The 27,927-nt window shown below is 51.5% G+C and overlaps 1 non-coding gene across 1 annotated transcript; it reads right to left on the bottom strand.

The window, feature by feature from the left end:
• Positions 1 to 5,092: 5,092 nt before the first annotated feature.
• On the bottom strand, positions 5,093 to 5,199 carry LOC129078944 (U6 spliceosomal RNA). The gene has a single exon (XR_008530015.1). It is a non-coding gene; the product is annotated as a U6 spliceosomal RNA (small nuclear RNA).
• Positions 5,200 to 27,927: the final 22,728 nt, after the last annotated feature.

Here is a 27,927-nt window from a genome sequence, read left to right as displayed (position 1 = left end):
GAGCGCGCACGCGCGGGGACAGGCCGCGGGGACGCGGCGCGCGCCCCGCCGAGCGCGGAGGCGGGCGGAGCGGCCCGGGCGGGCGGCCGCCGAGCCCGGCCGAGCGCCCGCGGGCCTCACGGGGGAAAGGCTCCCGAGCGAAGGAACGGCAGCGCCGGAACCGCGCCCACTGCCGTGGGTTCCATGGCTCGGCGGGCCGCGTTGGGGTCGTTGGGCGCGGGCGCGGGCGCGGGGTGGGGGAGGGGGAGGGGCGCCCTGCGCATGCGCGCTCCGTCCTCGGGCCGGGCGCGCTGGGCGGGCGAGCGGCGTCCCCTGGCGGCCCGGGCCCCGACGGCCGGCATCGCCTGGAGGAGCCTCCCGACGTGTGGCCGGACCGGTCGCCCCGCTGGGACAACCATCGGGGCGGTAAGGAGGAAAGGTGCCCGTTTAACGGGCAGGTGCTGACGGAGCTCCCCAGGTGGGCAGCGGGGCGTGGCAGAACCCCACCCCGGGGGCCTTGCCGCGCAGCGCGGTGTCAGGACGGCCTGGGAGGGCGCTCCCTGTGCGAAGCCGGGGCCTGACGGAGGGGACCCACCCAGCCCCCGCGCGCCTGCCGTCCGCGGAATATGGCCAGTCCACGGGGGCCTCTCGCCCGCCTGAACTCCCGCGAAGCTCTGGCGCGAACAAGGCCCGGCGTATCGGAGGCGGAGGAGGACCGCTCACTGGCTGAGCGGGTCCCGAGAGACGAGACCGGCGGCCTCGGCGTCGAGGTCGCGCGGCAAGCAGCGATCGCTGACTGCGCGCAAGGCCTTGCGAGGAAGTAGAGGGCGCCTGGGACGGCGGGCAAGAAGGACACAAGGAGGACGACCACCACACCGGAGGCTTGCCGAGCCCGGCAGAACCGCGAGGAGAGCAAGAACGGAAAAACGGCAGAGACGCTCTCTGAGCTCAGCCCTAGGGCGCGGCTGCACTGTAGCAGATGGTAAGAAAGGACTGCCCAGGCGAAGGCCACAGGTAACGGAGGAAAAGTCTGAAATTAGCCGAGGATCTCATCTGCCAGGTGCTTTATAGAGCTCCGCTTGTGTTTTCATAGGCTGGTCCAGTTCCTGGAATCGCTGGGCAGATAACCGCATCCTAAATAAAAGCAGCTCAGCCCTTATACCCAACCGCAGCCAGGCCTGGCCACGGGCAGGGGTCCGCAGCCTCCGCCACCTGGTCCGGAGAAAGCTGCCCTCCACCGGACCGGCCCCTGGTCACGGAAAGCGGAGGAGGGGGGGGGGCGCCGGCCAGTGGGATTTAATAATTACATCTGCTGGGGCTAAATCTTATACCATCCTGTAAAGGACCGTTTCACAGATAGTAATGCTGAGGTTCAAAGAACTAATTCAGGCGACGCGGGCTGTAAGCAAATCCAGGTCTCGGGACTCACACCACATCTTCCCTGGCATCCTCTACACCCACTTGCATCAAAGCAGGAATCTGGGGGATAAAGCTGTAGACAATATGACAGGACTTCCGGACGCGCATCCCTGGCCACTTACAGGTCAGCGGGGGCGGCGACTGCCCGTCTGTAACTGTCTTCCTTATTTTGTTCCAAAGACAATTGGAAGCAATTTATCTCCGAGTCACACGATTACATGAGGATAAAGGAGGAAAGAGCAGAGGATGCAAAGGCCGCACCCGAATGAAACCAAGCCCTGTGTAGCTACAGTGGAGGATTGACCTCCAGGCGTCCGAGCCCAGAAGCAGACGTGCCCACAGGACTCCAACCCCTAAGACGCACCTGTGTCCCTCTCACCGTATCCCTGTTGTTTTTGACCACAGTCACACCCAGCAAATATGCCACCAGCGGAGAGAATTCTCCTTCCCTTCCGACGGGGATGCCTTTGGTTTCTTTTTCTTGCCGAATTGCTGGGGCTAGGACGCCGTGCAGTGCTGACTAGGGGAGGCGAGGGTGGGCCGCTCCTCTTGCTCCTGATGGCGGCAGGCAAGCTTGGAGCCTTGCACGGCTGAGTGCGATGTGCGCTGTGGGTGTGTCATAATGTGGCCTTTATTGTGTAGAGACTTTTTTCTATACCACATTGCTTGAAAGGATGTTGAATTTTGTCAAATGCTTTTTCTGCATCAAAATGAAAATATGATTTCTACATTTTCATTGTATTGATGTGGCATATCACATTTATTAATTTGCATCATTTTGTGTTTTTCTGAAAATGTAAGGATGTACACATATGTGTATATATATTCATCGGGGATATTATTGGCCCGTAGTTTTATTTTAGTGTCCTTATCTGGGTTTGGTACCAGGATGGTTCTGGCCTCCAAAAATGAGTTTGTGAATGCTTCCTCTCTCCAATTTTTTGGAAGACTTTGTTTTGAGAAGGCTTGTGTTACTTCTTTAAATGTTTGGTAGAATTCACTAGTGAAATCATCTGGTCCTAGACTTCCATTTGATGGGAAGTTTTCAATTATTGTTTCAATTTTTTTACTCATTATTGGTCTGTTCCAGTTTTCTCCTTACTCATGATTCAGTCCTGGTAGGCTGTATGTACACTGGTTTCCTAGATGTAGCCTCCTAGATTTCTCTGAATTCCATAGAGAGCTGCAGTTTACTTTTTGTTTTAAAGTAGATGGCTATATGGAACATAAAACATATGCTCCCCAGAACCACACAGGGTACATCCCCCTCCCAGAAGTACTTGCTCTCCTGGTACAGTGAGCACCGTCCCCTTGACTTTGTAGCTGTACATTTTATTTAGATGTCTTTAAATAAATGAAGTATTGGTCCCATTTTGCAATTTTTCTTAAAGTTCTTCCGAATTCTTCTGTGTCTTGCATCTTCAGTCAATATTATGCTTGTGAGATTTATTGATGCTGATGCATAGAGGTGTAATTCATTCATTTTCACCGTTGTATAGCATTTCATTGTAAGACTGCTCTATCGGGGGTTCACAGGCTGCATGCAGCCCAGGATGGCTATGAACACGGCCCAACACAAAACCATAAATTTAAAACTTTTTTTTGTTCATCAGTTTTCATTAATGTTTGTGTTTTTAATGTGTGGCCCAGAGACGCCAAAAGTTTTGACACCCCTGCAGGATTCAACTCATTGTTGATGGACTTTCGGGTCATACTGAGGTGTTTTTGGGTTGGTTTTTATTCACATGCTATGCATATTCTCATACTTGTCGTTGGTTTTTTGGGTTTCTTTTTAGTGTGAAGAATATTTGTATATATTATCTTATTTTTTGCTTTCCATTTGTTCCAAGGAATCTATGTTTACTTTTCTCTACTTTCTTGCCTTCTTTTGGGTTGATTTCTTTTCCTCATTCTACTTTTTCCCCTTCACTAGTTTGAAAATTATATAGTATATTCTGCAAGGCGTACCTACATACTTAAAGATGATACAAAAATAGAATGTTAATATTTTTATCCTTTTAATTCATATACTGTTTAATTCTGCTTTTAAACTTCAGAAGATACTTTATTTAGTACTCTAACTTGTCTAAATATACCAATATGTTCCATTATTTTTATCTTCTACGTTCCTTATGTCTCTGACTTCCTCCTGCTCTCTTTCTGTCTCATAGAAGCTTTACAATTTCATTTAGTGACTAATTGAAAACATTCTGTTTTGTTTACCTGAAAATATCTTTATATTACACTCATTCTTAAATACTTTTTCTTTAATTAAATTACTTCTAGGTTGACAATTATTTCATTCCACTGAAAATATGCTATTTTTGGCTTGCCTTCGGTTGTGGGTGATGAAGAATCAATCAGTCTTTGTTATTTTGGTGGTCATATTTTTCAGTGGAAACTTTTGGGACCTCCTCTCAGTCATCAGTGTCTTGCAGATTCATCATGGTGTGCCTAGGTGTGGATTCTTTCATTTATACTGTCAGGGGTCCATTAGGAATTTGGGGGAATGTCTTCTAAAATATGGCCATAGCGCCATTCTTTCTCCTTGAATTCCAACCACATTTATGGTAGGGCATCTCATTCTCCATGTTTTGTTTCTTTCATGGTTTCTCTTTTTCTCTCTGTACTGCATTCTGGATAATTTTTTAGATTTATTTTGCAATTTACCAATTTTACCTACTGCTTTGTCTTCAATTAAGCCTGTCCATTCAGTTTCATAATTCAATTTTTTTATATTTTGTAATTAAATTATTTTTCATTTGCTTGGTAATTTTTCCAACTTTTTAATAATAAAATTATCAAATATGTCAAAAATAGTTGAAAGAGTAGTATAATGAACTCCTGTTTACTGAGTAGGTAGATTCAATAGTCTTAATATTTTGTCATATTTGTTTTTACCAATTTTTTTCCAAACTATTTGAAATAAACTTGAAGACATCATATTTTACTCCTAAATATTTCATTATGAATCTTCTAAGACCACTGACATTTTCTTGCATTTCCACAGTACCATTATTATGCCTAAGAAAAGTACCAGTATCTCCTAATATATTTGATAGCCTATATTCAAATAGTCCCCATTGTCCCTAAAATTTATTTTCCCAATCAGTATCCAGTAAGAATTCATGTCTTAAATTTTTATTGTGCCTCATTTTGTTTTTAACTTCGAGGCACAATTGACTACAGTGAATGGCATATCTTAAAAGGTGAAGTCCGATCATTTCTGATACATGTGTACAGACGAAACCAGTACAGTCAGGGCGGGAACATGACTGATCACCCCGAACACTCCCTTGTCCCCTTTTCTGCTTCTTCCCCTCTACCTGCTCCCCAATTCCCTGGCAACCACTGGTCTTTTTGTCATTATAGATCACACTGTATTTTCTATTATATGTAAATGGAATCTTACAGTATGTACTCATTTCAATCAAAATAATTTGAGATTTATCCATGTTGCAAGAATCCTTTATTTCTGAATATTATTTATTTTTTAATTGAGATACAGTTGACAAACATTAATTTCCGTGGCACCACATAGCGATTTGATCTATGTCTGTATTGCAAAATGTTCACCACACTAAGCCATCCATCACCTCAGTTATTTTCCTTGTGGTGAGAACCTGGAAGATCCTTTAGAAGGCTTCCAGTACACCATACAGTATTATGAACTCTAGGCACCATGCTCTACACTACAAATACAGAACGCTTCACAAATCGGCATGTCTTCCTTGGTCAGGGGCCATGCTGATCTTTTCTGTGTTGTTCCAACATTAGTATATGTGCTGCTGAAGCGAGCACTGAACAGTATTTCATTGTATGGATACACGACAGTTTCTCTGTCCACCCACCTGCTGATGGACATTTGGGTGGCTCTCAGGTTCTGACTTAGCAGGACCCAGACTAGGGTGAGAGAAGCAAGACACCTTGTGCACAAAACTTGAAGAGGCGGTCAGGCTCACATTTGTGCAGATCCTCCTCTTGCCCCCACTTTGTCCCAGCCTGACGACAGACGAAAGCACTGTGAACATTTGTATCAACCCTGGCGTGGATGTGTCCACAGAGGGTCCCATGCTTGGCCTTCATTTTGAGAAACAACAAAGCAGCAAAGCCTGGGTTTTCCTGCCTGTCCTGAGACGGTTCATGGTGCTGCCAGGACGGGGTCTCTGCAGCCCCACCGCTTCCTCCTTTTGAAGCAGGTGGCTGACACTCTGGCTGTGATGTATCAGTGATGAGGTGCGCTTCTTCAACAGAGATTCCACGGCCCACTCAGTAGAGAGTAACTCTGCTGCTTGTTTCTTTGTATTATGATGAAATACACATAGCATAGCGTTTACCGTTTAACCATTTTAAGCGAAAGAGCTCATTGGTATTAAGTACATTCGAGTGGGAAAAGTAACTTTCTTCGTTGACAGTTGAAATATAAAAGAGCAGAGCAGTTCTCAAGACACCTGCGGATCTGCAGCCCAGAGCTCTTCCCACATGGTCTTCGCCCAAACCAGTGTCCTCTCCATTCCCCGTGTTTATGCCCAGATCCCACAGCTCCAGCCCTCCGGAGCCTTGGACTGTTTTTCCTTTATTCCCCGCACCAAGGATTGAGGCAGAAGGCCTATTTCTATGACAACGCACTTCCTGCTCTAGAACTCAGTCGCAGCTCCTCACAAAGGGCACGCCCACCATGGACCAGCCAATCGGAGGTGCTCTTGTCTCACTGTGTCACTACGGCTTCGTGTCTGGTTATGGAAGGCGCTGCCCAGCACCTGTGTCCTGTGGCTGCAGACTAGCTGATTCCTGGGAGGTGATAAATCTTGGAAGGGGCAATTAAATATATCTTGACGCCGCTGCACGGACTGGTCTACTCTGCAGCCACCCCGAAACCCGCCCACCCCCACCCCCATTCAGTGAAATAAGATATAGACTTCGATTGTTGATGTGCACTCAGTAAATCTTTTACATTTCTATTTCCAGAAAGCGTTGCAGGGCAATGTGCAGTGTGAACCTCAGTGGCATAAACTTCTGTCCCCAATGCATAACTTAGGTGTGCACTTCCACTTAAACCCCCTGCGTGTGCTGGTATTCCGTGCTACATGCAGTGCAGCACGCTCCAGGCCTGCCAGCCTCCAGCCTCGGCCAGTAGCGGCGGTTCATCCTGCAAAATCAGAAAAGCTGTTTTCATTTGGGGTGGGAGTGGGAGGGCAGCAGTCTGATCTCTTTTCTCCTGAGCAGATAAATCAAACGGTCTTCATTGTGTTCTCATACTTGGAGGCTGGAAACTCTCATTATTCCATCCTCCTTAAAACTAAGAGGTTTTATGTAAACTGAGCCTTTCTGCCATACAGTTAACCTCAAACAACCCTCTGCACCTGCCCAGGTGCACTGTGAACTACGCCCTTCCGGACACTCAGCTTACAAGCATGCTCCACAGCCAGTGCTCTGCGGGCGGTAGTTGCCCTGTGGGGCTTAAAGACCACCAACACATTTCCTCTCATAGATTCCTCAGAGCGGCAAACAGTAAGCTTCTCATTTCACAGCGAATACGGGTGCCAGGCTATGTGACCCCAAGAAAGTCCCTTCACCTGTCTAGGTCTCAAACGCTAACGTGAGACAGCTGGGCTGGCAGTTCTGGGAGGTCCCCGGGCAGTATGCAGTTTCTAGAAGGCTTTACGCTTCAGCCCTGAAACAACGGACGCCTGTTTTACTGCCAGCAAGAGCCTGGTGGATAACACTTGAAGCCAATGGCCCTTGAGCCCACTGCCAGGGCTGGGCATCCCTGTGTGCCTGTGGACTGCAGGTGTGCGAGTTACACCTGGCCGTAATAATAAAGTGAAAATGCACGGAGGGTTCACCAGCAAACCCAGCGCAGCTTCATTCGTGCAGCTCGCTGACTCCAGCCGCCTGGCTCTGGGAGGTGGGCTGCACAGAGGCAGCCACATATAAAGAGAGGACATGATGCCACCTCGTTCTCCCCAGCGCACCTTCCCCCGGGTACCACTGCAGTACTAAACACCACTGTTTTCAACTGGTGCCAAGACCCCAAAGGCTGAGAAGGCTGCTCCGGGCTCATCCCAGAGCCAGTGCCCCTGAGCTGCTGCTGCCAGTCCACGCAGGGGTGACACTCATCTACAGGAGCTGGAGGCTCCCTCTTCAGGTTACTAGCCCCAGGGACGTGTTTCAGAGGAAGAGAAAGGGAGCTGCGTATTGGGTCGCCACCTGGTGGCAAGGGGTGCCACCAGCACTCCCTCAGGAGCGGCGCAGACTCCTGCTGTTATTACACAGCCTCGGCCTCCAGGGCTGACATAGCCACTGGCACTCACTGGATGCTTGTAATATCCTCTATTTATTGAGCAACAACTCTCGGGTCTTTTTTGATTGATAGCTTTTTTTTCAGATTAACAAAAATGGAGCAGCTGGCAGAGTTCCCAAATACCCTCCCCTCTAAATACAGTTTCTCCTATGAATAATATTGTGCATTAGTGTGGTTCATGTTACATTTAAGGAACCAATATTGATACACTGTTAATAACCAAATCCCACACTTCGCACCCCCGTTCACTGTTGCTGTGGTCCATTCTGTGGGGTTTGACAGTTGCGCTTCCCGTATCCGCCGTTGCGGCATCAGAGAGGATCATTCCCCTGCCTCCAAATTTTTCGTGCTCCACCTGCTCATCCCTTCCCTCCTAACCCTTGGCAGTCACTGCTATTTTGACTGTCTCTGTAGTTTTTCCTTTTCCAGAATGTCAGGTAGCCGAAATCATACAGTAAGTGGCCTTTTCAGGTTGGCTTCTTTCACTAAACAATATGCTTTTAAGGTTCCTCCATGTCTTTATGCCTTGATAGTTCATTTTTTTTTTAGCACTGAATGATATTCCATTGCCTAGATGTACCATAGTTTATTTATCCATCGCCTACTGAAGGACATCTTTGTTCCTTCCAGTTGTTGGTAGTTACTGCTATAAACATCTATGTGCAGGTTCTCGCGTGGACAAGTTTTCAGCTCCTCTGGGTAAACACCAAGGAGTGTGGTTGCTGGACCGTTCAGTTTTATAACAAACTGCAAACTGCCTTCCAAAGCGGCTGTGCCATGCGGCGCTCCCTCAAGCCGTGAACGAGAGTTCCTGCTGCTCCACGTCTTCGTCAGCATTTGCTGTTGTCAGCGTTCGGATTCCAGCCATTCTTGTAATAGTAGGTGTGTAATGGTATCTCGTTGTTTGCATTTGCATTCCCCTGATGACATGACGTGGAGCACCTTTTCATAGCCTCATTTGCCATCTGTACATCTTTGGTGAGGCGACTATTCAGACCTTCGCCTATTTTTTAAATGGGGTTGTTTTCTTATTGAGTTTTAACTTGTATATTTTGGTTACCAGTTACTTATCGAATATGCCTTTTATAATATACTTTAATATATGAAATAAGTACACAGATATTTAAAAAAAGTATTTGTTGGGATATCACCTAAAATAACTTCCTATATCATCTGCAGGATGTATACAAATTTGGGGAAATGTTATTTTAATCTCCCAATTAAAGTGAAATAGCAGCAATAACACAGACTCATTTCTGTGGACACACAAAGCAAAATACTCATAACAACGTCCAGGGAAACTCAGTCCCATGGGCAGCCCCTGTGCCCACACATCTCTATTTTAAAACGCATGGACTACAGGCACAGGAGGCTTAACACGCACCAACATCCTTCAACACCATTTGCCTTGGGAGCACACTTACATGAAGATTTAAATTATATTTATTTCATAATATTCTAGATACCTGTCTTAGTCCACTTAGGCTGCAATAACAAAGTACCACAGACCGGGTGGCTTATGAACAACAGAAACTTATTCCTCCCAGTTTGGGAAGCTGCAAGTCCGAGATCACAGGGCCAGCGCGGCCAGGCTCCACTGAAAACTCTCCTCTGAGCTGCGGACGCTGTCTTCTCACTGTGTCCTCACATGGAGAAAGGAGTGCAGGAGCGCTCTGGGGTCTCCTTTAAAGACACACTGACCCCATTCATGAGGACCCCACCCTCGTAACCTAATCGCCTCCCCAACCCCACCTACTGACACGGTCGCGCTGGGGGTCACGTTCAGTACATGGACCTGGGGGACACAAACATGCAGCCCATGAGCACCGCCTGAATGTAGCCTCTGCCCCCAGAGGCAGGTCTTGGTAATGGCATGGTTTTGGACACGCTGCCTATACCAATTGAGTTTTATTTTCAAATGATGTTTAGCAAAGACTATGTAACTTCCATTGCATTTCAGATCCTTCCAAGAAATATTCTATATAGCGACACCACAGAAAGAGAATTGGATAACAGACAGGAGGCCAGAGTTCTGACAGGGATTTGTTATTTACTTGTTGTGTGTTAAGTCACTTAACCTCTCTGAGGCTGTTTACTAATCTGAAGTAAACAATTGCTAATGTTCTTTCTAGTTCTGCCACTTTTATGATTCAATGATTTTTGAAGCTTACCTTTCTGTAAGGCACAAGAAATGGCTCCATAAAAACACTGCAAAAGTAAGGTATGTCTGACATTTGGCCACAAGAGGAAGGAAACTGAAGCTTTCACTTCATCCTCAGCTGAGACCTGAAACAACGGGGCTGTAGGTGGAAAATCCCCAGCCCGTCAGAGATCAGCGTGGCAGCCAGGTGACAGACACGTGCTGTGCTGATGTGCTGGGCTAAACACTCCGCAGCAGAAGTGAACGTGGACAGAACCCAACGTGAAATCTGCAGTGACGTCGTCAGTCTTAACTGAGACAATGCCACCGTTTCTGGACAGTTAGCATCCAGCCAAGGTGAATCGGCAGCCCAGCCTCAGGAGCTGAACGCTGGGAAAGCCCGGGAGCTGAAGGGTCACCCTGGCCTTGTCTCTAGTCTGTGCGCCAAAGGGGCTCCAAGCCCCTCACTCACAGGTTGAGATGAATTGTAAGTGGCGTGTGGAGAACATTCAGAGCAGCCGAGCAAGCCCACAGCTTCCGGTCAAGGTCAGCCGCTGACGGTGCCCGACGGGCACACTTCTGAGCCTGGGAGCGGGGCCCCGTGTGGGGGCCGGGGGAGGCCCACAGCCCGGCTGCTGAGCACCCCTCCGCCTTTCAGCCCCTCCTTCTCGCAGCCGCCCTTCTTCTGAGGCTTATGCTCCTCGGTTTCCCTGAGAGGCCTCACCCGTTCAGAGCCTGACAGCTTCTCTGGAGGCAAAAGGGGAATGTTGAAAAATTAGTTGAGCCCTAGCCAGTGTGGCTTGGTGGGTTGGGCATCTTTCCACAAAGTGAAAGGTTCCAGGTTCGATTCCCAGCCAGGGCACATGACTGGGTTGTGGGTTCACATATGAAAAGGCAAACCAATCGATATCCCACCCTTTCTCCCTCCCTCCCTTCCCCTCCCTCTAAATAAATAAAAAAAAAATAGTTGAAGCACATGTTTTATGTGTCTTTGAAATATCAAATAGGACCTGGGAAAGACTGTGAGATTTGTTTTCCTCAATCAAAGCAGCACAAGAGAATTCCTTCCATTACTCCCCTGCTTCCTACATAAAGCCTTTTGGGAGGAGTCATGTCTCAGCGTGGCTCGACCATAAGCTCAAAGGCGCGCATGCAGGTGGCAGGCGTGGGAACGCGACCCCAGGGAGCCAAGCGGAAGGAAGGCCCACGCAAGGATATGCTCTCCCGCGGGGGTCACCGTGCCCCCTGCAGGGACTGCAGGAGAAGCCCCGTGAAAGGCAGCCCAGACCATCTCTCAGGGGAACGGGAAGAAAGCCCATGGGGGCGTCACCACGCCCGCGCTTCCGGATGGCACATGCCTGAGGGCAAAGCGGGCTTCTCCGAAGCCCTAGGGCGGCACCCTCTGGACTGGGGGCCACTCCCGGAAGGACAAGTCACTGTCCCCACCAGGGCAAGCAGGCATCCAGCACACCCGGCCTTCCACTCCGTGACCACAGGACTCCTTGCGGGACGGCCCCTTCCCCGAGGGCCGAGCACGTGCCTGGAGACTGCGGGTGGGAGTGAGCGGTAGCAGGGACCCGCTCCGCCTGTGACAGGGAGCCCACGCTGTCCCCCTCCCCCGTCCCTAGGGCTGCTCTGCGTGCAGCTCACTGCGGGAGTGGGTGGCTGAGGCGAGAGGGGCCAGTCGCAGGGGTGGGAGGTTATGTTCGTCTGCCGCGTTCAGCAGAGCCCAGGTGTTTCTTGCAGGGGTCGGATAAACAACGTGAGCACGGATGTGGCGCATGGGGACACGTTCAGCTGAACGCAGGGCGCTCACGCTGCAGCTCTTCTAGTAACGTGGCGTCGCTTCGGATTCCCTGGTAGGGGGCAACGGGAGGAGGTCCGTGGCAGCGACGCCCGCCGGCCCCTGCGGCCGTCAGGCCAGGCGTCAGCGCGCTGCTCCTCCAGGCACTTACTGCCGCGAACCAGGGACCAGGTCCCCCGGGCGGGCGGCACCCAGGCCCGGCTGTCGGCCTCCTCAGCCCTCCCCGCTGGGTTGTGAATCAGTGGCACGTGAGGCCGGGCGCCGCCTGGCTGCCGCTTTGCAGGGCCCCTGGGAGCCTGCGTGGGCCCCGGCCGGAGGGAGAGGCCGGGCGAGAGCACCCTGCGCTGGGGGCGGGGGGAGGCGGGGGCCACCCCCACAAGAGGTGCCTCGGGGGCGTGGCTGCACGGGCGCCACGAAGAACATCAAAAATGCGCGGTAGCTCTCGCGCAGTGGGTGGCCCCCAGTAACAGACAAGAGGAGGCGAGGCTGCCAGCATGAGGCAGGGGCCGCAGGCTGCTTCTGGCCCGGGCGGAAGTCACAAGCTCTGGAACGCGAGGACGAGGGGCCCGTGGTCAGTGACCAGTGTTTTATTTCTGTGGAATGAAGTCTGACACAGCCATGCACTGACACAGATATAGCATGACTCTGTAACTCCATTTCTGTTGACCATGGTCATGTGAAACAGGACCTCAGACCTGGAGATTAAGGCAGAATAAGCCCATTAAGAACAAAAACAGGGTGTCTGAGCATCTAGCAGTCACTGCCCAAAGTCGAGGCTTTTTACTTTACGAGAGACACAGTGTCCCTTCATTACGACCATCCTGCCAAAGAGGGGCGGCAGGACAGACAGAGGGCGCTGCTGCCGAGAGGAGGCGGCGTGGCCCCAGGGCTGCAAGGAGCAGCCTGGTGGCTCGGGGGCCTCAGAGAGCAGCCGCCGGAGCCGCTGCCCGCAGTGACCTGCTCTCCTGACACGTCACTGACCTGTGAGTGGCTTCTGCCACTTCCTGGCTCTATGTGGTCATGGCCAAGTCAGGTGGCCGTGCTAAGACTTTCTTCCATTGTGAAAGCGGGGTCTACCCTCTGGGCTCGTGCAGTGGAGGTCGCCTACGTGACAACCTGTGGGGGTGCCTGGGACGTGGAAGGCAGGCGCCGAGCGTGCTCCTTCTCTGCCTGACGAAGCCGCAGCGTCCAGGCGCGCACCCTGGCTCCGGGCCGTCCCCAAAGCCCCATGTCCCTGAATCACCACGGGGCTGGGTTCCGGCGAGTCCGAAGGAGCCCCCGCCCTCTGCGGGGGCCTTCCTACAGAGGGCTGGCCGGCCCGGGGGCCCTGGACACTGAGAGGGCCTGCAGGCGCCTAACGTGTATCCCCCAGACCCAGGGATAATTCCAGAGGCGAGTGAGGCGCAGGCCGGCACTTGGGGATCCAGGTCTCAACTGCAGAAACCAGGGGCCGCCCATCAGGCCTCCGCACTCCCAGCCCCCGGCTCTTCCACCCCGCACAACATTCAGCAACACATGGGAAACAGACAGGGAAGAGTGAAGTCACATCGGCCTTCCAGCACCAGAGGAAACGGTAATTGAATGAAGTGAGATCCATTTACGACTCCATTGGGAGCGAAAACAGTTGGAGAGCTTGTCCCCAAATGGGTGGGTCTATCTGGCTCTATGGCATCTGGCTCAAGTTTGGGGATCCCCAGGGGTCCTTATCGAGATGGGCAGTTGTCCTCTTGAGCAGCTGGACCTGAGGGACAATGCCAGGCCTGTCACTTCATCTAGAGAAGCACCACACACACTCAAATGCGGTGGGCAGAGGGGCCCAAGCAGGGTGTGGAGTGCCAGGCGCTAATTAAAAGCCGGAAGAGCAGACTGGCCGCAGGCTGAGCGCTGATGTGCTCCCCCAGCTGCTTGCAAAGGAGCCAGCGGGGGCGGCACTCCAGCTCCAGGCGGGAGGGACAGCGCATCTGCTTATATGTTCATTTGCTTACTTCCTTAGTACTAATGGCAAACGGTTCTTCCAAAATGCAAAAACAAACATGAGGGTAAATAAATTCCCTTTTTAATCCCAAATGCTACCATTTGCCAAGAGATAGTGCAGTATCACACCACAACACACAATGCACCGATCTCATTCTGATTCCTAGCGTCACTTACATTCACTTGCGTGTGTGTGTGTGAAGTCCTGCACAGTTTTATCATAGTGTTGCTTCCGTGTCCCCCAAGCACACTGAATGCCTCCACGCCGGTCCCTTTCAGAGCCCACTCACCTCCGGCCCCAACAACCGCTCGCCTGCTCCCCACCTCCAGAAGCCTGTCCTCTTGGAACGGGCAAACCATGGCATCAGAAGCCCCTGGAGCGCTGGAAGCTGGGAGAGACGAGGGAGGAGTGCCCCAGACGCGTGGCCTGCAGGCTGTCGGGGAGGCGTTTCTGTTGTTCCACACCACCCAGTGTGTGGCACTTTGTCGTGCCAGCCCCAGCAAGTCATACGACAGAGAAAAACGGCAAACGTGCACCTGCAGACACGTGGGAAGGTTGTAGACATTCTCCAGCACGGCTCTGTTCTCAGGAGCAAAGACCTGGAAACACTTCACACGGGCCCCCACAGGAACACGGGTTGATTAATTTTCACATGATCGGAAAGCGGCATCCCTGCTGACACCTGGGGTGTTTCTAAGTTTTTCTCTTGTGCGAAGCCTGGTGATGGAGTTGGCCCCTCACAGGCCCACAGGTCCTCCTGGTAAATCAGTCACTATTGTCACCCTGACTGTGCTGGGGCTCGGCCTCTGTCTGTGCAGAAGAGCGTGAGTCCCACCCCAGAGGTGAAGCCCACTCCTGTCACGGCCACCAGCGCACGCAGTGCCCTGCTCCCCACACCTTTGCCAACGCTCAGCACTGACACTCAGGGAAATACCTTGCTGTCTGGTGTAGCCTGAAAGGTACGCGCCATCATATTTTTGGTTTGCCCTGCTTCAGCAGCTTGTGAGGTTGGACTTTTTGTGCTCATTCACTGGTCTTTTCCACTTAATATTTTGTACATTCTTCTTTGGATCTTTGACCGTTTTCCTACTGGAGTGGAGTCATTGGGTTACCTTTTTCTTATTAAGCTGCAAGAGTGTTTTATATATTAGTCATTAGGAACACTGCTACAGTGATTAACTGTAACTCATTCAAACCACTTCACTGTCTCTATCAACATGCTAGAACATTCCCAGCCCCTGGGGAGCACTGGGCCTGCTTCCTCTGTTCCCCAGGACTCGGGAGAGCACCTGTGCCCGGGACTGTGTCCCCAGTGTGCACTCCACGCTGCGGGGCACAAGGGGAGGCAGGCGGGGCCATGGACCAGAGTGCCCGTCTTGCTGCGCCCTGCTCTGGCTCCATCTCCTTCACCGCACAAAGCGCATTGAGACGTCTGCCGGGATTAACAAGCTGCACATTATGCTGTAAGAATTATTTGACATTTCAATTGCCCCGAAGTGTGAAAGGGTTCTATTGTGTACAGATTCAAATCCATCACGAGCTCTCAGGATGTCCTGGTTAGAGGCCTGTTTTTCATTTGCATCTATGTATCACAAGCGGTTTCCTCTCAGACAATGCTTCTGTTATACATCCAGAAAAGGACAACTTGTGTGTGGTAATCAAATCAGTGCATCATTAATTCTCAACAGCACTTCGTCCCTGTGCGCAGATTCTGCAAGGTTTCCTTTCGCTCCCAGGACCAGCGGGACTTCGCCGTGTCCATCAGCACTAGGAGGCGCAACGCAGAGAACGGGTGGCAGCGGGCGCACACCGAGCGGTGGGAGTGGGGTGACTCGGAGGCGCAGGTAAAAATATCTCGCTCTCCCTGGAGGCCAATAGGGAGACTCTTTTAAGAGAGAAAACTCTTTAATAGATGACTCTTTTAAGAAAGAAAGCCATTCGCTTTCATTTCTACCCAAATCGTTTTGAAACACCCTCTTAAAAAGGTTATTTGGTTAAAACACACTTCTTCCTTTTTAAGCAAAACCAAGGTTCGTGGATGAAGAACGGCGCTCCTCCGCACAGTGGACGCGGTGAGCACGCGCCCTCCCCTTGCCACACACTCTGCACTGAAACTGTGGGCAGGCGGCAGGTGACGGAGCACGTCTGCTGTGGGTCACCCCGTCCCCGTGTGTCAAAACATGCTCCGGTCACCCTCTTTCTTCGTGTACTGACCAGTTCCTTGAACAAGAGTGAACAACACTGTTTTATCCAAGTGTGCTCACGCAGCCCTGGGGGGAACTGCCTCCCCGGGGAAGGCACCTGCGGAGGGGGGCAGGGCACACGAGGCTGCCGGAGGGACGCGGCGGGCCGAGGCAGGGAGGGCTCTGCTGCGCCAGGACTGGCCAGGGCACACGGGAGACGGTGGGCTGGAGTGAGAGTGGCTCTCTGCATGGCCGTACCCCCACTCTGCACGGCGCGTATAGGTGCCGCCAGGGCGGACGGGGCGGGGGGCGGGGCGGACTGCTCTCCCGGGCACACGGCTAGAGCCGAGGCTCGGAGAAGGCCTCACATGGAGGACGCCACTGTCCTCGCAGACGAGTGGGGGCTCGTGCCGCCTTCCAGACTCACTGTGAGCACCTCCAGGAAGGAGCTACTGTTGCCTACACAACACGACATGCCTCTGACATGACTAGGGCAGAGTCCGCAACGCTCTGCCCCGACGCTGGCCGGGAGTCGCTGAGTGACAGGGGATGCGCCACTGGGAGCGGGTGTCTGCTCTCTGAACAGCAGGAGCGGACCGGGCAGAAGCACTGTCGGGGAGCTGCTGGTACCGCCCCACCACGGGGAGGACAGACAAGCTGCAGGTACGGCCTCCGGATCCCAGCAGCCCCCAGTCCCACAGGGATGACAGGCTAGGCGACGGAGAGAAACACACTTCCTGCCCTTGGCTTTCAGCAGCATCAATTGGTTGATGGGTAACACGCAATTTAAAACAAAATGAAAAGAAACATAAGCAAGTGATAGCAAGTAGTTACTGCTCATGAACTCGTGACTATGAAAGTCAGTGCCGCCCCCTGTTCTACACAGCTAATGCTTAAAGGGTAGCTACAGCGGATGAGCCCAGGGCTTTAGGAGAGAAAAAGGCCGGGCTGCGGTGTCCACACACCAGCAACGCCAAGTCATGGAGTGCCGCTTCCAGGCAGGTGCGCGCCGTTCAGCTCTGCTCCCTGGCAAGCCTGCTCCACGCCCTCCACCCGGTTTCGCTCCGCCAGGCCTTTGCCATTACAAAGGCGAGTTGAGTGCCTGCTCGGAGCCCGCGCAGTTCCAGAGGCGGGGGCGGGGCGGGGGGAGCAGGGAGGCTGACGTCCCTGCTGGCAGAGGCTGAGCAGAAGCCCCATCCGAGGCAACACGGTGCCAGCAGCGCAGCCTCGGGGCGCCCCAGTTCCTGCCTGGTGCGGCTTCTGGCCTCCGAGTGCAAACCTGGGGAGAGCTCTGGCCCTGGAGGAGCCGCCCTGTGGCTCTGCGCGCGCTCTGAGGCCAGTTGCGCCTCTCCTTGTACTTATTGTTTTATTTTGTACTGGTTTTCATATAGACATGATAAAGTCTAAAGTAAAAGAGGTTTTAACATCCCATTGCTCTGTGTTTGGAGGAAAAAACCCAAACTTAAATGTTTTACTTACTGGCCCCCACCCTCTCTTCTCTTTTCCATCGTATTTTCATTTCTTTTTAATTTTTTCCTTCCTCTGACCTCAAGCTCTCCATTATGTTTCTAACTATTTTAAAACTTCTCAGGATGATTCTGGTTAAACTAGCAAATAGAACACACATGATACTTTGGCATCCCAAAATCCTATCAAAATGACTTTAAAGGGGAAAGAAGTTATAAACTTATGAGGACAAAAAAACAAACAAAACAATAAATTGATCATTCAACTGAAAGCGCAAGCCACCTGGAGGAAGAGTCAAGGCACCACCTGGAACAGGCCGGTGTTTACAGACTCCCAGCCCCCCTCGATCCGTGGGCGCCAGCCACCGCAGCCCCAGTCACCACCCCCCGCACGGCCCCGTGGACGCCTGGAGGCTCCGCTCTCATGGACTCCAGGTACCGCTGAGGACATGGGCGAGACACGGCGCCAGAGGCTGGCAGACCTGGCCTGCGGCCCGTCTCTGTGAATAAAGTTTTATCGGCACACAGCCACATGCATTTGTTTTCACATCGTCTACTGCTTCTTTCCAACCACAGCACAGCAGCATGGCACCGTGGGCAGGGGCAGCTGCGGCAGGGACCTCGAGGCCCACGAAGCTGGAGGCCAGCACCACGTGGCCTTCAAAAAGGGCAAGTGCGGGCTCCTGCCTTAAAGCAAGGACAACAGCCAACCACGGAACTTCCCCTTGGCCTTAGCTCTTCACTCTTCTGGTCATAACTATTCTTATTAAACATGGAAAACTAACTTTGGCTGGTGCCTCAGGGATTCGTCCAGGAGAGACGACAGAAAATCAGGCAGAGCCAAGAAACTCAGAGGAAAGAAAAGATGGAGCAGGGAGCAAAAAAATTATAATCTATAATTAATACCCTTGCAGAGGTAAGAGAATGTGTTTTATCCATACACCATGAATAAGATGCTACAAAGAGGTACATAGAAGAAATTTAAAAAATGTTCTTGGAAATTAAAAACAAAAACAGGAACAAGATAATTCAATAGAAATATTGGCTAGTACGATTAAAGAGATCTCTCAGAAAGTAGAACAAGAAAACAGACATAAATGTAGAACGCCCATTAGAAGATACATGCAGGATCCCAACTGCTGACCACCAGAGCGGCTCCGCAGGCTGAAGGACAAGAGTTCCAGGCTGAAAGGGCCCACCACGCACCGACCCGGCGAACGGCCTCCCACCGGCGCGCCGACTGCAACCGGGGGGCGGCAGTGACAGACAGGCCCAGTATTTCCCAGGAAGAAAGGGAAACAGTAAAACACACAAGTTCCTTTTAAAAATTTCAGAAATCCGAATGCACTGAACTTCTGGAAAACATAATTAGATGCCAGGAGATAATGGGCCAGTGACCTCAAAATTCTGCACAGAAAGCACTGCCACCGAGAGCTGCGTCTCCAAGGGCACTGCTGACCACGCGGGAGAGAACCGGGTGCACACGAGCACACCGGGCCCTGTGTCCGCACGCCTCCCACAGGTGTCCTCTGGCAGAATGTAAGGAAAGGCGCCCCCAGCATCATGAGGAAGGGGAGACGTGTGGGAAAGGAGAGGTGCTGAGGGAGCGAACCCCCCGCTTTTGCCCAGGAGTGACGGGATGAGGACCAGAGCGTGTGTCCGGCCGCCCCTGCACGGGGGAGCTCGGGGATGGGGACGGCCGCCCTTCGGCCCGGCCCTGACGTGCCACGTGCACTGTAAGCGCCCATGCGTGGCTTCTAGGGAAAAGGCTGGAAGTCACCTTCCTGACTTGGGTGGCGGGCAGTGCTGTGTGTTCCCCAAACCATGTTCTTTCCCGGCTGTGCCCACGGCTACCCCGCCCTACAGTCGGGTGGGGGTCCTGCACGTGAGTGGAGCCATGACACCGCCCCCGGCACCTCTGCTCTCTGCTCTCAGCCACCCTGAGGCCGCGAGTGGAGGGCGGCGGCACCTCAAACCGGACCGAAGGAGGCTGTCCCCGAGTCACCACCTTGTACGGTGACGCGAGGGAAAATAAACTTCATTGAGCTCACCCAAGAGACTCAGAGATGGTATCACAAACGACATGCAGAGTGCCCGTGGAAAGATGAGAAAGCAAGCCCATGGCTCTGCCATGACCACATCTTTCTGGAAGGCCTTCTCAGCATGAGACCCCGTGCTCCGAGGCCCAGGTGGCTCTGCCCGTGGACTGAGTGCTGTCCCCTGCACGCTGCTGGAGGAGGCTGCGCGTGGGGGGTGGCCTGGGAGCCGAGACTGTGCGGGAGCAGCCCCCGCCTCTGCTTCCAGGAGGGGCCCCGCTTCCTGCCTCTCACTCCAAGCCGTGAGTTCTGCGCCGCGCGGCCCGGTGGGAAGGGCCCCCCACCCAGAGGCCGCTGCTGGGGAAACCCCTCCTTCAGCGGAGAGGAACGGGGCGTTAGGATGTGCCCACTCTCCCTCTCGCCCACAGGCTCTCACGCTCTCTCGCGGGCACTCACACATCTCACACTCTGACTTACACACTCCCGCACACTCCACACTTGGCTCTCACAGGTCGGCGGCCTCTCGCACCCACGTTTCTTGCACATTCCCTCGCACACAATCTCACAGCCACGCAGCGAGCACACTCGCCCTCGTTCTCACACGCGATCTCACATGCGCGCTCACATGCATTGTCACAACAGCCGCGCACCCTCTCCTCCGCGCCGTCTCACATTCGCACACACACTCTCGCAGACACTCACACGCGTCCTTTACACACACATTCTCTCTCGTCTCCTATGTCTGCTTTTCCTCCGATTCCCATATGTCTGCTTTTTTAGGGACTCTGTAACTTTTCAGTTCAAATATGACATTTTCCATCACATAACCAGAACTAATTTGAGTCTTTCGGTCCCAAGTCAAGGCCTTGAAGAGTGGCTTTAACTAGTCCCGCTTGGGTCTGGGGCCAAGGCCTGTCTAATCAGCTGCAGGCTAAGAGCTGTGGTTGGTTTTAATAAACAGGCACTCTGTCAACAGGAGGCTGTCCCCTGAAAGGGGGAGGGTGCTGAGAGCTCGTCAGAGCCCGGTAAAGACATGGACTACAGCCGTCAAATATGTCCTAAGCGCCAAGACATGGGACATGTGCTAGGGCCTACAGATACTTTGTTCTCTTAAGAGCCTTACAGTCTACGTAGCTACACAACATGGAGCAAAAGAAGAAACTCATGACACGAGGTGGCCCGGAGTTTCAGTTTGGGATGATGAGAAAGTTCTGGAGGCGGACAGCACAGACGGCTGCTCATCAGTGTGAATGTGCTGAATGCCGCTGAACTGACACTTAGGAACAGTTAACATGGTGAATTTTATGTATATATCTTTTACCACAATAGTAAAGGGGAAAAAAAAGCAAGAGAGCAAAAAACATGGCAATGAATGCTGCAGCCGAACGTCCTAGCGGTGTTTAGGGGCCAAAGTCGCTGCCTGGATTCGGGGGGGTGGGGGCGGGCATCCCGCGCCGAAGTCCGCACGAGAATCTGCACTTGGCTTGTCTTCTGAGACGCTGAGAGCCCCACCCAGAAAAGAGAGTATGAAGGTACCGTGGACAGCAGATAGCACTGAATACCACTGGTACCACTGAAGCCTCCAGAAGGTGGATGCAGCTGCTGCCACTATGCAGCCCCTCAAGGAAGGCCCTGTTAGCTTGGCCAGCGTCTGTCGTCCCAGGCAACTCCCCTGGCGAGGCCAGCCCTTGACCACGGCACCACCCTGGAGCACCTTCCCGCTTGGGGATGGCTTCTGGAGCCATTTCTAGAAGCTGTTCTACATCAGCCCAGCGTCTGGCCAGCCTGCAGCTCCTCCGAGGCCACTGCCGGCGCCAAGCTGCAGGCTTCCCTGAGTCCCGCTGCGCTTCCCAGGCACTGGACACCAGGGCCGCCTTGGGTTTCTGGCCAGGGCTCCAGGTGTCCGATGTGCCGGTGCACACACTGACCTCGGCCCCTGGCGTGGGTGCAACAGCACCCTGCAGCCTCCTTCTCCTGAGGGAGGCCTTTGGCTGGCGACAGGAGAGACCCTGTGAAGGAGCAGCCCCCAGAGAAGGCAACGGCTGGCGGAGGGAATAGCGGGGGACACCAAAAACGGTCTCGGGGATTCCACGCCGCTGGCATTCATTCACCAGCCTCGTGTGACAGACAGATACCACTGAGTGCTTGATAAAGAAATACAGAGGTCTGTTCCTCTTCTGCCATCACAGAATGTACCCCAAAAGTTTTCTGGTTGGTTTGTTTAGTAAAGAAACACATCTCTTCCACAGCAAGGCACTCGCTGAAGTAACAACAGACATGATCACCGAATGGGACGCTTGGAGGTTAAAAGTGCTTTTCATAGCAATGCTTACAATCTACTTCAACAGCAAAAAGAAAGAAAAGAGATCTTACCCGAATTTCAGAAGTATTGATAGCAGAGCTTCTGAGGGCCAAGGGAGACATGGCGCTGGGCTGAGACTGGCAGCTCCATCCCGAGAACTGTGCAGCAAGGAGCCGGCCTGGGAGGTGAGGCAAGAGGCCTACTTCACACGCCTGCAGCAGGCGCGATGTCCTGGTCCACAGGGCGCGACAGTCAGGACAAACACATGGCAACGTGGCAGAGGCACGGCTGGGAAAGTGAGTGAGCTGCCCTGGCCTTCCCGGCCACGGTCCTCTGAAAGGCTCCCATCAACCTGCCGGCACGACGCGGCGCCCGCGGAACCTCGGCATCGGCGGCCCTGCGGGGCTTGAAGGGCCGTCCAGGAAATGAAGCCATTTTGATTACATATATTTAAAAAATTGAATTAAGGTATTTTTATCATTTCTGTTGTGCCTGTACACTTACAAAACTATCTTAAAACTGAAAACTTTCAGGTCTTTTGAAGTTAGGAAAGCGTCTGACGGGACTTTAAAATGACACAGGAATGATAGCTATGGTTAGAAGCGGACCAAAAGGATTCTCCTTAGTTGGCGGGCTGGCCGTTCCTGCCTGGGAACAGAGAAGTGACCCAGCAACTGCAGGGTGGGCAAGAGGACCAGCCCGCTCCTCTGTCCACAGACCCTGGAGGAGGTCGCAGAGGCAGGGCTGGTTGAGGGGCTCAGGAGCCAGGGCCCCCAGCCTGCCATCTGCAATTCTGAAGTGTCACTTCTGCCCTGCTTGTCTGTGGTGAACCACCGTCTTTCATCCAGTTTTGATTTTTTTCTTGGGCCTCTCTGTATTTCCCAAATGTTCCGAAATGAGGAGCATCTAATTTTTAATAAAAACAATCAGTGAAGCAGGCAAGCAAGCAAGGTAACCCAGAGGCCATCAGCGAGCTGGACTGTGGCGTTGCTCTCCTTTTCAGGTGTCCTTCTCCCACCTTCAAAGCGACAGGACAGTGGGATGGTCGCTGGGCCCCTGTCCTCTCTGTGATTTCAGGGGTAGCCTATCTTGACAGTGAGGATCTGTCACCCAGGTCCCAAAAGCTCCCTCCCGTCCCTGGGCCCAGCACGCCTGGTGTTTTGACACCCAACAACATTACAGGTCTACCTCCCATGCTGTGCCCAGAGCCCTGACAGACGGGCCAGCAACTGGCTAAGCCGTCCAGGGCAGCCCTGATGCTGACGATGAGGTGAAGATCTGCCCTTCTAAAGACAAGGACGTTTTTTCTCCAAAGGATGCCTGGGGCCGTTCCCCAGGGACGGGCCGCTCAGGGGCTCTGCAGCGTGTGTCGGGCGTGTTCTCTCCGCTGCCCGCGGGCCCTTCCGAGTCATTTGAACAAACCACACTAGCAGCCCTCGAGGTAGAATTAGCTGCTCACAAGTGTCCTGCTAAGCAAGTCCTACCTTCTAAAAATATTTTCAATCCTAATTTAAAATTAGAAAATAGGAATGACATGTTTGAACAATTATTTCTGAGATTTTATTTATGTTCATATAGCAACCAACCTGGGAAAAACCATCTTACTCAAAAAATTGTAACTGCTTGTGATTCTGTTGGAACCTTCTCCCCTCATAGCTAATTTTACCTAACCTCCCTGTTATCATCATCGTAAGACGTCTACAGATTACGTTAGGCTATTTCAAGTTCCCTTAGCCTTGGACCTGGCCACGTCAGGGCAGGACTAGAGCTGTGCAATTAGCAGAGCTGGGAGCAGACCGCTGTGGCTTTCCCTCACGAGGCTGGGCTGAAACACACTGCAGAGGCTCTGGTTTCTGAAGGGGGCTGGGTAATAACTACCCACTGCGAAAGGAGTCTTCAGGCAGGTAGTTGGATGAGATGGCAAACTACCTGCCCGACAGGCAGGTCCTCAATGGCAGAACCACCAACACGCGGGTCAACAGCGGTCCTGGTGGAACATGGCCGTATACAGACCCAGGTCTCCTGGGCGGCTGAACTGATTCAGCAACGCACATGCATGTGCAGCATTTTCATTTTTTTAGGGATCAACTCTCCTCTGAAGTTAAACCTTTTTCTAAATATAGAAAATGAATGCCTACTTAAAGAATTTATAAACTTTACAATAAACCACATAATGATATGCTCTGGTAAACTAGGTTAGCAAACATTTCAAGGTGTTTTTCTTTTTTTTATCCTTAACATTTTCAAATGGACAATGTGAAGTCCTATGCTGTGAATGAACTTATCATGGAGCACAATCCCACAGGTGTGGTCCTAGGAGAGAGTGACACAGATGTCACTGTCTGTCTCAACCCCTGGCCATAGCCCTTGACAGAGGGGCTGTGCCCCCAATGGAGAGCTCTGCCCATGGGTGACTCCAACAGGTACTTTAAATCATCTCTAGATTACTTATAATACCTAATATAATGTAAGTGCTATGTAAATAGTTGTTATGCTATATTGTTCAGGAAAAAACTACCAGAAAAAAAAAGTTGGTACATGTTCAATACATACAGAACCATCTTAGGCCTAACTATATGGTACTTGTCAGCCACAATGTCCCATTCTTTTCCAAATATTTTCTAACCCCAGTTTGATGTAGAATCAATGGATAAGGAGCGCCAACTGTACTGGAAGAACTTACCTACCTAGGGTTCTGTACTCAGAAGAATTTCTTTTTTAAAGTGAAGACCAAATAAAGAGTTTTCAGATATATAAAAGAATTGTTAAGAATTAAAGACAGTAAACCAGGCCCATAAGAACTATCAAAGGACATCTGTCAGGCAGAGGAGACGATGCCAGATGGAAATGCGGACCCGCGCAAAGCAAGGAGGAGCTTCAGAAATGGTAAATATGTGATGAATAGAAAAGAATTTCTTATTTTAAAAATCCCTTTAAATTGGCAAGGATATTTGCTTGAGAATTTGATTCCTAAAAGAATTGTTACAAGTTTGGCTCTGGACATGATTAATAACAAATTTCGAAACTTCCAAAGTTGGTTGCAACTAGTTGACGTCCTTCCACGGACTTGAGAAGGTGTCCGGTCATTTCCGGTTACCCTGTACCCGCTGATCCAATAACAGCCTATTATAACAGAGCGCAGAGTCACAAGGCCTGGCCTTGGGTTCCAGTCATGTCTTTCTTACCTCATGGAAAAGGCAATAAATCTGTTTCGTTATTTATAAACTAGGAACAATATTGTCGCTGAATGATTATGGTAAGAATCGACAAAGAGAATCTTTGTGTGGGTAGGCAGTCTAAATGTTATTACTTCTTTGCCAATGCAGCAGAATCAGGCTGACGTTAACACAAAGCTCAATCTGGAAAGGAAACTGAAATGACCCACCGCCAGCCTCAGTGGTGCGTGAAGAGGGAGAGCAGAACCCTGAAGCGCTTTGCCTTTCCAATGGTGGGACGAGTGAGGACATGCGGAGGGAGCCTGGGAACAGCCGCAACACTACACCGACAAAGGGTCACCGGGGAAAACAGGAGGCCGAGCCAGCCATCTCTCCTGTCCCCGGCCTCAAAATGATGTCCCCCACACCGAAAACAGGACTCTTCAAGCGCCCTCATTCCTGAGGGGCAGCTCTGGTGTAAGGTGCTCTCCCAATAGCCCTCAGGTGGCACGCAGCACACTGTCTCCAACAGGAAGGTGGGCTGAAACGGGCAGTTTGTGCAGTGGTCACAAAATAACCCATGCTTTCCATTTTAGAAATTCCTTGAGCGGTGATATCTTTCAAATGTATCCATGCAAAACGACAGCTACACAAACCCCAAACCCACAGTGGGATATCCTGTCACCTTTAAAATCCTTTCCAGTTTCCAGGAATTGCTCACACAGTTGTGGGTTCTGTCGCTAGCATTTCATCCTTTCCTTCGTGACTCAATTAACGAGCAAATGTAGTTTCCTGGTCCATGTCAAGGTCTCCAATGGAAGTAGTTTTCCTTTGACTTCTCTTTCGCCATTTAAATATCCCATTTCCCAGAATTATCTCTTCCACAGAAAGACGGCATGACAGATGCACCATGCCAATGTCCCTGGAGTCGGTGTGGACAGATTTGCTTCAATCTGTCCACGTTCTCATCGGGGTTCTTGAAGAAAGCTGCGACACCTCCTTTGCCAGGGGGCAGGCTTCTTTAGAGGAGATGCCCAGTAACAGAGGAAACCCCTGGCCTAAGAAACTCAAACATATTTATGAAAATGACAACACAGAATTACCTGAAATTATGACAGTCTCAGAAATGTGAGACATATAGTCACGGGGCCCATACGAAAATTCAGCCTGGGACCTGGCCTCATGAGCATCCAATCCTAAGCAAAGGGGCAATTCAGCCCTGGTCCGATGACTCATTAGGTTACAGCATTGTCCGTACACCAAAATGTTGGGGGTTCAATCATTGGTCAGGGCACATATCTTGGTTGCAGGTTCATTCACTGGTTGGGGCGTGTATGAGAGGCAACTGATTGATTTCTCTCTCACTTCAATTTCTCTCTCTTCCTCATTCCCTCTCTTTCTAAAAATCAATAAACCTATCCTCTGGTGAGGAGGACAATTTGCCTGTGACTTTCCATCTTGCCCTGTTTCTTTTGCAGCTGTCAAGAATGGCCTAGAAATACTACTACTGGAATAGTGATAAGAAGTGTAATAATAGTAACTGTTGGCATTTATTTTATAACCTCTTTTAAAATGCATCAACCAAAATATGGTTATCTCTTGATATGAAGAAAAAGTCCTAAAGCAGAGAGATATAAAAGACACTGCCCTTGTACTGAAAGGAGAGACATGGGTCCTCCAAACAAACTGCTTTGCCTTTCCAGTGTTTGGGCATCGCTCTCGCACCTAAACCTGGAATGTCCCCCGCTGTGAAGGCTGCCAGCGTTGGGATCCTGTGCCTCAGAGGAGCTGGCCTTTTGAAAACACCATTTGAGCAGCAAGAAGAGAATCTAGCAATGAGTCAGGGATGACTCTCACTGAAGTCCTGGCGTTGGCACAGGGCAGCTCGGTGCACACACGGCCCTTGGCAACAGTGAACTGGCTTTTTCAATCCTTTTTCCTGACTGACAGTAGCGTGAATCATGGTGGGTGGTCTGCATTCCAACAGAGACACTCTTGATCCTAATGAATAAAATGTCCCTGTAACTTCCCAAAAAGCCCTTGAAAATACCTTGCAGGCAGTTAATTTGGACATCTGTTGGTCCCAGAAGTGCCACTCTCCTAAGAGATGCTCCCCAGCAGAGGGATCAAGGACGGGTTAACCCACAGCAGCGGAAGGTGTGCACCTGGAGGTCGCCAATCCCTGGCCCGGGAGGAGAACGCGCAGGACATGCTGGTTTCCCCGTCTAGAGGCCTCTGAAGGCCTTGTCCCGTGGCTGCGTTTCACCCCTCGCCTGTCGCCTCCTGGACCCTCGCTCTGGCTCCCCTTCTCACTCCAGCTTCGCTCAGGACCACACACTTCAGATGCTACTACCTATTCCCTGCCCAGGCATCTGCCAGTTCTGGGACTCTGCCCCTCCCCCTCTTGCCTGACCACCTTTTTGGTGCTTTCTACTCATTGAAGGACAATGAAAGGCACTTGAATACCACAGGTTGCTGGGGATCTCACCAAAAAATCTGTCTTTGCTCTGCGTGGTCCACACGCTAGCTTGTCAAGAATGCAGATTCTCAGGCTCACCCCAGACCTACTGCGGCAAGGTCAGCATTGTAGGCCATCTGTGGGCACCTGACTTGTGACAGGTGTTGGGCTGGGTGACTTTCCCTAGCTTTGTTACCTGTGGGACCTAGATGTGTTAACGAATGTAGAAGTCGGTTGGTAAGCTAAGTGTAACTCTGGGTGGGCGCAAACGGAAGAAAAATGTGATTGAGAGAAAGGAAGGGAAACAGCAAAGAGAGATGGAGAGAAAACTCTGTGTGAACATGATTTATATAAACCTGACTCCTTCACACAAATAGAATTCTGAATGAACAAGGGCTGTGAACAGTGAACAAGACCTCAGGTCTCATCAAAAGATACAGTTGGCATTAAGTGGTTTCCTGGTTATTCAATCTGATAAGGAGCTCAGAAGAAGAAGCCTAACAATGGGAAGAGTGTCTACTGACACCTATTTCCTTCTGCTGCTTTGCAAGAACATGGGGTGTTATCAAAACAGTGGGCCATCACGCTGGGGTTTCTAGTGCTATCTCCAGGCACTATTCCCCCCTAATAAAACTTCAGGTTTGTACCTTCATCTCTCCTTTCTATTTGAATGAAAAGAAGGGGCATGACACCTCAAAATATTGTA

The sequence above is a fragment of the Pteronotus mesoamericanus genome, unplaced genomic scaffold (assembly GCF_021234165.1).
Source record: "Pteronotus mesoamericanus isolate MK-2021 breed Mesoamerican mustached bat unplaced genomic scaffold, CSHL_Meso_final contig_74, whole genome shotgun sequence".
NCBI classification, from domain to species: Eukaryota; Metazoa; Chordata; class Mammalia; order Chiroptera; family Mormoopidae; genus Pteronotus; species Pteronotus mesoamericanus.
The sequence above is the reverse complement of the archived record's forward strand: the minus strand, read 5'-3'. Positions and strand labels throughout refer to the sequence as shown.